This window comes from Blastomyces gilchristii (genome assembly GCF_000003855.2).
Source record: "Blastomyces gilchristii SLH14081 genomic scaffold supercont1.42, whole genome shotgun sequence".
Taxonomy (NCBI): domain Eukaryota; kingdom Fungi; phylum Ascomycota; class Eurotiomycetes; order Onygenales; family Ajellomycetaceae; genus Blastomyces; species Blastomyces gilchristii.
Window position 1 is genome coordinate 1 of NW_003101641.1, and position 11593 is coordinate 11593.

Here is an 11593-nt window from a genome sequence, read left to right on the forward strand (position 1 = left end):
ATCATGTTCGTCTGCAACTGTTGTATAACCACATGCTGGGCATGATGCGCTGTTGGCTGCGAAGCTGGTTGAATCAATGTTGCGTTATGACGTGCAGTTTCTTCCCCAATGTAGTACTAACAGCTTTTTGTGGTTCCTTTCTTGGCCCGAGTTGTTTGTCCTCTTAGGTACTGTGATCTCTATTCTTTTGCCTGTCAAACGGATTCGGGGTGTTTTTACGAAGTTAAAATACTGCAATTTGTAAACAGTTTTTCTATTCTGAGCTGGAATTTTCTGATTTTGCATATCTGAAATTGATGAATGTATAATAGTTAACTGTATAGATATAGGAAAAACCCTGAGAACTTTTAGTTCTCAGGTAGATGTCATAGTCTCTGACTGCATACATCTATAATTGAAGAATAATAATAATAATAATCTTCTCTTTCTAATTCTTCTTATTATTGTTTATAATTCATTTCTTATTCTTATTTTTCTTCTTCTTCTTCTCATCTGAGATAATAACTATTTAAATCTCTCTTCACTATCTTCTCAGAGAAGAAGAGTTTCTACTGCTACTTCTTAGTTAGATTAATCTATATCTTAAAATTCTGCATTTTCTGATCTGCTATCTCGGGTTTCATCTCAGTAGTAAGTAGATTAATATACTCAGAGAGTAGAACTATCTTCTCAATGTTCTGAATTATGAAGTGTATTTAAGATCTGAATAAGATCTTAATTCTCTTCTTCTCTGTCAGCTTCTGCTAATCAATTAAAGAATAGAAGTATTATTAAAAATCATTATCTTTTAATAAATAAAAAACTTATCAGTTTTGACTTCTTTATCTCTTACTTTAACACTCTCTTAATCTTCTTCTATTACTGTTTATTTATAGTAATACTCTTCTTCTCTCTCTCTCTCTTTATCTTAGTCTTAAATTATTCTCAGAACTTCTTCTGATCTCACTACTACTATATGAGACTCTTCACTATCTTCTTCTTTAATCTCTTATAAGTGACATTATTTATATTATTTCTATGCTTAGTTCAGTCTAAATCTATCAGAAGTATTACTTAAAATTGTTATTATTCTACTCTTTTATAAAGTCTCTTCAAGATATTATAATATATCTTATAATCTGTCTCTTCTTACTTAAATATCTTCTTCTTCTCTCTCTTCAATCTGTGATGATGCTCACACACCTTGATAATTCACAGAACTGCAGAATATTTGAAGAGAAATAACATAATTAGTTTCAGTGAGTATTGAAGCGAAATGAAGGCAGAAGAGACAGTCAGAAATGATATGATAATAATAATAATAATAATGATAATAATGATAATAATGATAGTAATAGTGATAATAATAATGATAATGATAATAATGATGATAATAATGCTGATAATAATGAAAGAGACAGTGTATTGAAATATATTACTGACTTATCAAATATAAAGAGACTTAAAGAAAATATTAACAGCTTTCAGAGATGTACAGAAACAGCTACAGTGTTATATAGTAATATTATCTTTATTTAATATATATACTATTAATATTCTTTGTATACAGTTATTATATAATCTATATCAGATATATATACAGAAAACACATCTTTATTACTAGAGTGAATGATTGCAGCAATTCTTTGTTTTTATATTATAAAGATAAGTTATTCTTATTTCTTTCTTCTCTCTTTTCTTTTCTTCAAATCATCACTAATTTCAAGCTGGTATAAAAACTATTAAAACACTCTCAGAAATTCTCAAATTGAAGAGTATAAATTAATTAAATTTTTAAAAAATACAGTAGAAATCAAATTATCTTCTATAATAATTGATTATCTGCTCTCTCTTAATAAAACAGCAGTTACATTTTCTCTCTTCTCTTTTAAACAAACATAATGTGAGAAAAGTAAGTATCACATCAGATCATAATAATTAATACAGTCTCAGTATGCAGAGTGTATACATACAGTGTGTACTGAATTAAGAAGCTGTGTAAGTTGTACACTGATATCAGCATCTCAATAAAAGTCATGTGATATAGAAAAGCTGCAACTCTTACTTATATATACAGAGAGTAAATTATCAGAGTAAGTATATATACATTGTATAAAAGTAATGCTTTTTGATAATACTCAGTCTCTGATATTATGAAAATAGAGTCTCTCTGTAAGATCTGTTTTTATTAGAAGTTAGAAAATCTTATATTTCTCAAGATCATCTTTACATATCTTATCTGTGAAATTAATAAGAGAAATCATTGATTTCAGTGTTCTACTCTTGATATTATTCAAGTAACAGTAGAGTTCACTCCGATCACACTTTTTAAGTGTATATTTTTTAATTATTCACATTCATACAGATATATACTGATTATTTATTAGATAATATTAAGATAATAACTTATTACAGCTGTGTTACTCTCACTGTGAGAGATACATAATTGATAATAAATATTATAAAGACTCTGAGAAGTGAGTATTTTAAGAATACTATAACTCTGTGATCTTGATTTTTTTTATTTTTATTTTTTATTTTTTTCTTTCTCTTTTTTTCTTTCTCTTTTTTTTTATTGTGATTTTTTCTTATTTTTATTTTATTTTTTATTTTATTGTTTTTTTTATATTTTATATTTTTTTATAATTAAAATTATATGAATTATGATCTGTGTTCAGAAAAGTAATAATATTTAATAATACTTTCTATTGAATTTTCAATAAATAAGTACTATATTATGATATTATGTAAGTGAGAAATGATTTCATAATCTCATTTAATATCATTTTCAATAATGAAATCAGAATGAAAATGTAACTAAGAATTCAAATATATTCTTTATCTAAGACTAGATTTTTATTTGAAAAGTGAATCTGAGATCTTTAATATTTGAAATAACATGATTTGAAATCAATGTAATGAATACAAATTATGATCAGAAGTAATGCTTTTAGACAATGTAATAACTGTAAAGTTTAATTCTAGTCTCAGACACGGTCATACGGTCAGTCTACTTGAGCTCTCATAATAATCTCAGTATCTCAGAGATAATATGTTCTACAGATCGATATGATAACTACTTTTTTAAACATTTAACTGCCTGTCAATGAACAGATATATATGAATAAATTCACAGAATTTCATGAAGACTGTGATAATCTTATGTGTGAGTTGATACAGAGACTCTACAGTCTTAAGCAAGTAGCACTCTTATAATATAAGAAGCTGTAAAAGATGCTATTACACTTAGACTTCTGTATCAGTTTCTATGATATCAGACTATTTATTCATGATGAAAGACAGATCTATATAATTATCTATATAAATGATATCTGTCTCTACAGTCTGAAAATTGATGATTTGAACTGAGTCAAAGCTGAAATCACTGCTAATTATGAGATCAAGAATGTAGAGAATTTCAACTACTATCTAGAAATGAAGATTAATAGAAATTTAACTTTATTAATATTATCTCAATCTCTCTTTATAAGAAATCTTCTGAAGAAGTTCTCAATGAATAACTATTATTCTACATTCACTTCTATGAAGAAGAATATCAATTTCATAAATAATGATAAGAAATTAATTATATACATAGCAGAATTTACTCTATAATTCTATTAATTCAGTATCAGATCTCTGTAATATCTGATATTCAATACACATTCTGTGTAAGAATAAGTGCTCGCAGGCGATTATTCGGGTGTTTGCAGCTTGGTGTGATATGTACTGTTAACTACTAGAAGTATTTACAGTAGAAAGATAAAATGTAGAGATTAATATATAATAGTATTCAAGCTGAGTTATGAATAGTATTCGCGAACTTCAGTCTATATAGTTATGTGTAGTCAAGAGCTGCTAACTCTATTGATTACATAAGAGATAGAAATAGAGATAAAGAATCTGCAAGAAGTGAGATTTCTTACATACTTCTCTCTCTCTAAGACTTTGTTTGCAAAGTCTTTCACTGAGTAATTTCATAGAATCAGACTCAGCACTGCAGTGATACTCACTAAACACTCTTCACATCTATAAAAAATCTCAGTGAGAAAAAATCCCTTGTTACTGTGAAGAGAAAAGAGTCTGTCACTCAGTTTCTTATTCTATGAGATTCTTTATAGCCTGCAGATCTTTCTCTGACTATTATACAGATTCATCTTACATCTTTCATGTAAAAGAATTCTGATTGACTCTCAATCATTTCTGTGAGATTCTTATGTGATTATTACACAGATTTATCTCATATTTTTTAATCTGAAGAGTTTTAGTTGATCTTCAATTATTTTTCTGTGAGATTCTTATGTGATCATTACACAGATTCATCTCACAGATAAATCACTTTCTATGAGATCACTCTTATCAAAGAGAAGTATTTATAAGTTAATCTTTCACTTATTCTTATAAATCATCATTCTTTGATACTGTAGAATTGTGAGGAATTTTTCATTCTTTCATTAACTCTTTAGAATTGTAGAATCAAGATATCTGCAGTCTGCAATCACTCTTTGTAGTTATATAGAAAGATTCAGATCTGTAATTCACAATCACTCTTTATTTATTAAAGTGATCTAACTGTTCTGTGACACTACTCATAGTATAAATAAACCTCTCTAGAGTAGTATAAATATCTCAGATCTGTCTGTAGAATCTCATCTTCTTTTTTCTTTTTATTCAACAGCTTTTATTCTCATAACTGTGAGTATTCACATTTATTCACAAAGTGTTTTCACTCAGATGATAGAGAGAGAGTGTTTTTAACAATATCTATATATTAATTCAAAAACTTTCTAAGAATCAAAAAATTTTCAATTTTAATATCTTTATGAATAATATCTGATCACTGCTGAGCTTCTTATAAGTGTCTCTATAACTTCTCTGATTACTTTTTACTGACTGATGAAGCAGAGATGCTATCACTTATAACAGCATCTTCACTTCTTTCAGTCTTATTATCACACTCAATCTTCAGATCAGTGATTAATTCTGTACCTCTCTCAGATCAGTCTCTGACTTTAAGCAGCACAGTTCTGCTCTTTATTATAAGTCTCTTTATAAGTAATTTCTTACAGACTCTAGCTAATAGTTTCTGCAAAGCTCTCAGAGCTGTCAGTGTTTTCTGCAGCTCTGTGAGTCTACAATCACTCTTTCTCTACTCACACAATCTTTGATCAGATATATGTAAATATATCTAGATTTTCTATCAACAGTTCTCACACTGCAGTGCATTTTCACAATCTCATTGTCAATAAGAGATGAGTCTTTAGATATCTGTAAAATCCAGGTAATCAAGATAATGTAAATGCTATGAATTCATAATAAAAGTTAATCTGAATAGATACACTCTCTCTCTGTGTCTTAATTATTTTCAGGCTGAATACTTCAGTATAACTGAAGAAGTGAATATAGCATTATAAGAGATATCTGATTAAATGTGCAGATAATCAGTTCTCAAGACTCTGTTACAACTGTATATACTTTGATATTTAGCTTCTCTGAAGTCTGTACATTTCTGATAGTCTTTATATCAAATGCAACAATTATCTGTACTGCAGATATAATACTCTCTACTTCTTTAAATAGAAGAATTGATAGTTGCAGAGAGATTGAGTATTACAGATATTAAGAATATAAATATAAGTTTTCTTTATTTTTTCTTTATTAATCTCTAAATTGTGTTCACAGTTCTGTTTTTATTTTCTTTATTTTTTTAACTTTTAATAAGAATATAATTTCTTCTTCTCTTTATATACACTGCAGACTGTTCATCTCAGTAGAAACTCATCATCTTGTAGACTAGAGTTTGTAAATGACAGTATTAATATCTTTATTATAATCAGGTTCTTAGTAAAGACTATATCATTCTGACTTATTAGAATTCACAGTATGAAAGTCATGTCTTAGCTTCTACAGATATCTTATCTGCTCAGATAATTCTTAAGTGAACTTATTCATCTTATTAGAATACTCTTATCACTGAATCTGAAATCAGAGCTTATAATCTTGCTTCTCTGAATTAATAATCTCTTTAATCTGATATTCTCTTTCACTTTTTAGTACTTTATAAATAGAGTAATGAGTCACAGAGTTCTCTTCTGAGAATTTCTTGTATTCACAAAGTAAAGAGATATAAAAAATATTATATATCTGTAACTCAGATAATAGTTTTAATTTATAGAACTATAAGCTAACTTTTTTTATAATTTTATAAGACTTTATTCATAAGAGATTGAGCTTCTTACTAGATCTCTATATAATAATATTTTCTAGACTTAGTCATACTCTATCATCTTTCTTGAAACTCTTTATAATATGCTTGAAGTCATAGTATCTTCTCTGATACTTTTAAGTCTTTCTCAAGAATTTATAAGCTTTCTTCTGAATATTCTGAATTCTCTCAGCCTGTTCACAGATATCATCATACTCTATAGTATACTCTTACAGATTTATCAAGATTATCTGTAGATGAGTCTCAGTGAGTATCTCAAAGAGAGTTTAGTTTTATCTGTACTGACATGCTTTAAGTTGTTATATATAAACTCTATAAGTGATAATTAATACACTTAGTTATTTTAATTGTAATTGATAAAGTATTACAGATATTGTTTCAATATACTTATCAGATATTCTATCTGATTATCTGTCTGTTGATAGAAAGCTATGCTTAGATCTCATGAAATCTCTAGTATAGTTATCAGATTATATCAGAACTTCTCTGTGAAGATTAATTCGATATCTGAGATAATATTTATAGATAATTCATGCAACTGAATCATATTATAAATAAAGATATAAGTCAAATCCTTTGACTTTAAGTTCTTATAGATAAATATAAAGTGTGCTATCTTGATAAAGTAATCTACTATCATCAGCACACTGTTAATACAGGTATTATATATGTTCTTACTTTCAGAGAGACTTATAAGAACATTTATTTCTAGCTATTCTCAAGATTTCTATAGCATAAGTAGAGAAGTAAGTTCTTTATATAATCTGAATTATACTATCTGTAAATTCTGATAAATAGTATAAGAATTCACTATCTTCTTTATAAGTTCTTATATCTTTGATTAGAAGTATTTCCTTATGAGTAACTTATGAGTTCTAGTGTCTGTAAAATAACTCACTAGAGAAGAGTTATGATATTTTTTAATAAGTTCTATATGTAGAAACTTATTTATAGATATATAAATTCAGTTCTCTCTTTATAAGAGACTATTTAAGTCTCTTCAATTCTTTTTTCTACAGAGTTAGTCTCTGCTGTGAGTAGTTTCTGAATATACTGAGTATATTTATTCTTCAGTTGCAGTTCAGACAATCTGAACAGAAGACTTTATAAAGACTTATACTCTGTTTTTTCTTATATCAGATCTTCTATAGTACTTCTCAAAGTCTGCAAACTCTTTAGATTATAGATACTCTCTTCAAGAATTCTTGTAAAGATTCTCAGAGTGTTAACTCTCAGTGTTATAAAGAGTAGTTATACAGGCTTCTTCTCTCTCTCTTTCTTCTTCTCTTATAAGGAATTGAAAGACTCTTCAGTTAATTTCTGTGGCGGGCTGCGCCCGATCAATCATATAGACTATTTCATTACACTTTACAGATTCCGCTGAAAGCTCCGATCCTCGGTCGCCGATCCTCGGCCGAAAAACTCATGGAATTCCTATTCTTCCACCCTGAAGCTCCACCCCGTACATGTATAAATATTCACTTCAATCACTGATTCCTGCACTTTCTCTTTCTTTCCTTCTCTAACATTTTTCACTTTTGTATTATAAGGCCTATATATTATACTGATCTATTTAATGTAGGTCTCTTACACTTGAAAAACATTCATTGTCTTCTTATTAGAAATGATTACTTATTGAAAAGATATTCAAATGTATAACAACATGTAAGAAATAGAGAAATGATGAAACAGTTAAGCAGACACTGATTTCTCAGATAGAAGCTTACTTATCAATTATTCTGATTCTGTAATAAGATCTTACAAAGAGAATGTCAGTGAAAGACCTGAGAGTTCTGACATATTAGACATATGAGATATTCATATAATTATAATTCTTTTGATTTCACAGATAACACACATCTGATGAACTATATAGCTATGTCTACTGATAATATGAAAGAACTCTTGAACGCGAGTATAGATGCAGTGCCACAGTAGCTCTAAGCAATATTGAAATTGCAACAGCAATAGATAGCTAATATGCATGCAACTTAACAACACTAATATAAGGAAATTCAATAATTATCTCAACTAGAAACTTCTGCACAGATAACTCTGACACTAACAGAATTGAATATGAATATAATACAAGTATTGAAGAAATACTTAGATGCTTCTGCATATTTCAATGCTTCTGATCTCACTCTCTACTTATCATAAAGACTGAAAATGCTTATAAAACTAAGTGTAGATGAAGATATCATCAGTTCACTAATCAATCAAGATTAATATATCAATGAATAATTGAAGAATTATACAAAACAGAAGTTTCATTCATGAATGAAAGTATGTGAATCAGCATTATAAACATCTGATAATATTATTAAATATCTTGATATTCTGTTCTGAGACACTGCTATGCAACAGAAAGTATTAAATTGATTACAGAGTGTCTGACAGAGAAATACTTCTCTTACAATATTCATTCCTGACTTTGACATCAAGATTCTAGAAGCAGGTGATCAATCTTGAGAGAATTGAATGAAGATTAGTATACTCAAGAAGATATTAACTTTTGAACTCTTACAGATTCTTATAAGTGTAGACAAAGATCAGACTTATAAAGGGTTCTGTGTACAACTTCAGACATTAAATAACTGTCTTATCAAGCTCAAGAGTATACAGAGCAGAAGTAGAAGATGTTACATCTCAGTCACTTATACACCTGTGCTGAGAAATAATAACAATGATGCAGATGTCATGAACTGAGTAGACTTGAATATCTATGCATAAGCAAGAGTCTTCACTGTTCAAACAGACTTCTGAGTTTCTGAGATCACTTCTGAAGAAGTTGCTAACTGATGTCAATGAGAGATGTACATTAATTGTAACTGATCAGAATACATTGCTTCTAACTACTAATCAGTCTATGTATCTTCTCACTCAAGAGAAAGATCAGTGTCTTCTTACTCAAAGAATGAATCAGCACCTGTTTACATCAACCATGTTACATTAAAGAAAGATTTGAAAGATAACTATAAGAATACTCTGATAAAACAGAGAAAAGATTAACTTCTGTTCAAATTTACAAGTGAAAGCTTGAAGAGATTGAATGATGACAATTTAAAGAGAAAATGATAGTGAATGTAATTCTTGTATCTACTGTGATAAATAATATGTATAATATGAAAGTCATGATAGACAGTGATCTATGCTATTATGTAATGATTAAATCTTCAGTCATAAGATATTATAATCTTTAGTGTATTCTCTTACTAAAGTCTCAACTTCTTGCAGAATTTGATAGTTTAAAAGACATTCACATCTGTTACATAATGAAACTAAACATAGATATTGAAGAATATCAATGTGAAGATGTCTATATATATAAAGTTAATAATCTTGACTATAATCTTATACTAGAACTTGTCTGACTATCTAAACAAGGCATCTTATTAAATACTTAAAACAGGAGTGTCATATTCTCTAACAATGATAGAATTCATGAAGATAATATTCATAAGACTATAAATCTTACACAGATCTCTGTCAATGCTTATGAAATACTTTGAAAAAGAAGTCATTGATGAGACTGCTGACAAAGTCACTAATAGCAGAATTATGTATCAATCTATTTCATCAGTCTGACTGATATTAAGAAAGCTCTAGAGAAGTTATTCTGTACTATAATAACAGATTCTCACATAAATCTCTCTTAATAATATCATGAATATCTAGATATCTTCTGATAAGATATCATTATGAATATACTCTCTTTATAAGATTCAGAAGTGAATCACAGTATTAAGTGAGAAAAGAAGAATGATAAGAACTCTGAGTCATCATGAGATTCTCTTTATAATATGTCTTGAGATGAACTTCTTCTTCTTCAAAAGACACTTAATAATCTGTTGAATAAGAAATTCATATATATTAGCAACTCTTTCACTGCAGCTTCTATTCTCTTTGCACAGAAATCAGATAAAGAACTCTGATTTTGTGTAAACTATCAAGATCTGAACAGATTAATAAAGAAAGATTATTATCTCTTATCTCTTATTAATAAAACTCTAGCATATATCAGATAAGCTTAATAATTTACAAAGTTAGATGTCATTGCTGTGTTTCATAAGATTTATATTACTGAAGAAGATGAATGATGTACAGTATTCTGAATATATTATAATCTCTTTGAATGAGTAGTCACACTCTTTGAACTGACTAATGCTCTCAGTATATTTCAGAAGTATATTAACTGAGAACTCTGAGATTTTCTTAATGAGTTTATATCTATATATCTAGATGATATTCTCATCTTCACTAATGAATTCAGAAAGAAATACTAAGAATATATATAAAGAGTATTACAATGATTACAAAAGACAGAACTATCAATAGATATTAACAAGTATGATTTCAAAGTCAAGAGTATAAAATATCTAGATTTTATCATAGAAGCTGATAAGAGAATTTAAGTGAATTCTGAGAAGATCTCTGCTATTCTCAAGTGAGAAGCTTTATATACTGTGAAAGATGTATAAAGCTTCATTGAATTTACTAACTTCTATTGATGATTTATATGAAAGTTCTCAGATATCATGAGATCACTTACAGAACTTATTAATAAGAATTCAGTAATTCAGTGATCAGTGAATACTGAAGCTGCATTCATATGAATGAAGAAGATATTTATTAATATCTCTCTGCTGATAATATTTAATTCTGATCATAAGATAGTTATTGAAGCTGATTTCTCTGACTATATCACAGAAGAAGCTATCTTGTAATATAATGATGAAAATATCTTATAATTATATATCTTTATATCTAAGAAACTGAGTCCTGCTGAATACAATTATGAGATCTGTGATAAGAAACTTCTTATGATTGTATACTATCTAGAAGAATAAAACTCTGAACTCTGAAGTGTCTTCAAATTTGAGATAATTATAGATTATAAGAATCTCAAGTATTTTACAATCATCTACAAGCTTACTGAATATCAGATGCAATGATTCAAGCTATTAAGCTGTTTTCATTTCACTATACACTATCACTCTGGCAGTCAGAACTTAATAATAGATGCTCTCTTATAATAAGAGTAAGATATACCTTCTGATATAATAGACACCTGTTGAATGAACTGAGAACACTGACTCTTAGATCTGAAGATATTAGTTGATCAAGATAAAATAACTCATGACACTATATATACTTCTCTGATTAGAACATTTCCTCTCTGAACTGTCACTGACACTGATATCAATATCTCAACTTCTCTCACACTGAATGAACTATAACATATAACAGTCTGAGCTGATGAACTTTTTCAGACTCTCACTGAAGCAGTATAATAAGAAGTGTCTTGATTTCCTTCAGAACTATGTATAAAGACTGATATCTCAGAATATTTAATTGATGACAATAATACTCTGTGGATTCTATAAA